The 2,500-nt window shown below is 32.7% G+C and overlaps 1 protein-coding gene across 6 annotated transcripts in view; it reads left to right on the forward strand.

Annotated features, from left to right (window-relative positions):
• LOC115219756 (vacuolar protein sorting-associated protein 41 homolog) overlaps positions 1 to 2,500 on the forward strand; it is a 181,590-nt gene that overhangs the window by 89,501 nt on the left and 89,589 nt on the right. The gene's annotated exons all lie outside the window — the stretch shown is intronic.

Raw genomic sequence — 2,500 nt, forward strand, 5'->3', positions numbered from 1 at the left:
ACCACCATGTAAAAGGTAAACAGAGTGGAGTGGAAAAGGGATAGGTTGGACCAAATTAGTGTATTTTTGCCATAAATGTAATAATTAGCATTTAGTAATTGGCTCATAGTTCATGTTATTCGACTATATTTAATCCTTTGTCACTCAGATTGATCAGCCAAATTTATTACATCATTTTGAATTAATTATAAATTATCTTGTAGCCTTGAGGACATTGTAATGTAGGTGTGAAAGGCTGGATATATATGGCCAGCTTGAACTTAAAACAGGTAGAATATTAATATTTCAGCTAGATATGGCCTATTTAAATGTTAAAGAGTTTAACTTTACATTACATATTTTAACTGTACTTAGTTATGAAACAAATTCCCTCATACATTTATAAAATTTGGGTGTTTTGTTATATTTTAAACAATATTATTAGTCAATAAAAAAAAAGGTGAAGTTGTTTTATAAAGCCACTTTTATTTCACAACTACTTGAGAATTTAATTAAAACACACAGAGATGTACTTTAGTAAGAAATATCATAGTGAAAAATCACTTTTACAGTCAACATTGACATTTTTGCAGTTAACCAGTGCTCTCTCTCTCTCTTTCTCCCTCTAACATTCCAACTTTTTTATATCTCTCTACTTTCCTCTTCAAGTTGTATAGGATATCATTTCCCATGTTACTTCCACACATCTTGTCTTAATGCTGTCTCGTAACTGTAAAGCCTTTATTCGTATGTCATTTTTACATATGTACCAACTGTGTCATTTGTTTTTCTCACCATCCCTTACATTTACTCGCTTATTCCCAGCAGCTTTTCGTTGTTGACACCACCAAAACGAACAATCTTACACAAAAGGCACTAAATTATTATCATCTTTGGACAATAACTGATGAGAGAAGAACATGTCCACTTCTTGTGTGTGAATTTTCCATGTGTTTCTTTGTTATGCATCTTTGCAATTTTTTCATCTTGTGTGTGTGTGTAACCTGTTGAATGCAAAGATGATAAGTAGATGACATTTTAGTGTTTCTCCTTACTTAAATAATTTTGAGTCAATCATAGACCAGAAATTTGGTGGCCATTTTGATATATATAAGACAAAACTCAAATATGTGTTCTCTTTCCTTGCTCTAGGCAGTTGACTGGCATGAATAAGCTGTTTTACTTCTCTCTCTCTCTTCTCATCCTCCCTCAGCCAGTATTAACTCTTTTTTTTTTGTTTTATTAGAACAGATTTGGCTACCTCAAATCATGAGACATTTGGCTGAATTGAAAATTATTTGCCAATTGTTATTTCTACCACTTTAAAAATATGTGCAATCTGCTTTTTTTCCTTTTTATTCTTCGCCTTATCTGCTTCAACACATATTTAACTTTACAAACAAGAAAATACATATGAATATTTTTTCCAAAACATTACTCAATTGATTTTATACCTTTGTCCATACATTTTCCATAATACTTTTTCTACTACATAAATTATCTAATTGGCTAATGTATGTAAATTCACACAGCACATTGTGTGTGCCCAAATTTTTTATTAATATTATATAATGAAAGTTTTTTTTTTCAGTGTATTAATGTTGTATTTTTTAACCCACATTCACTAAGTATGTGCCATCTAACAACTATTGAATTATTGTGCCAAGACCAACAGAGGTCTGTTTTTCTGTTGGTATGTAGAAAATAAGGGAAAAAATTATATATTATTCTTGCTATCTCTATAACTATTCCTTTTAACTTTCAATACACACATATATGTCCTATTTGCAGATATTCCTGCTTATTATTGAATAATAGAACATGTATATAGCATGTTGAAGTTCTTCCTTTTTTTCTTTTGTGCCTCTCTCTGAGTGTTTGTGTGTGTGTGCCATCATCATCATTATTTAATGCCTTTTTTTTCTTTCTTTTCCATGTTGGAATGGATTGGATGGGTTTGATCTGAACAGATGAGCCAAAGTACTGTGTCAAGTTCTTATGTCTACTTTGGCGTGGTTTCTACAACTGGATGCCCTTCATAATGCCGACCATTTCACAAAGTGTAGTGGGTGTTTTCTTGTGATATTAGCACTGCTGAGGTCTCAAAAAAACTTGTAAGACAAGACCCTCTCAGCTGAATTGGGCATAAGATACAAGGGTGTGGCTGTTTCTGATTTTAACTTCATGCAACTTTGAGTTGACGTATGCTTTATGGGTGGAATTTGATTGATGAAAACTGCATGGAAACTTGTTACATACATGTGTGTGCATATGTTTGTGGGTGAGAGAGTGTGAGTGCATGTGTTCATGTCTGCTTGTGTACATGTATATCTTTCACCAAAGCTTATCAACAAAAAATTTAATCATCATTGGGGTAACTGAAAATTGATGATCTTCCCCCCCCCCAAAAAAAAAGAGAAAACATTCCACCCTGCAGTATTTATTTCAACCTGTTAGACAATCCCCCCGTCTCTGTTAACCACCATAGTTTTTTGAACATGTGATTGGTTCATTGGAAACC

The sequence above is a fragment of the Octopus sinensis genome, linkage group LG15, assembly GCF_006345805.1.
Source record: "Octopus sinensis linkage group LG15, ASM634580v1, whole genome shotgun sequence".
Taxonomy (NCBI): Eukaryota; Metazoa; Mollusca; class Cephalopoda; order Octopoda; family Octopodidae; genus Octopus; species Octopus sinensis.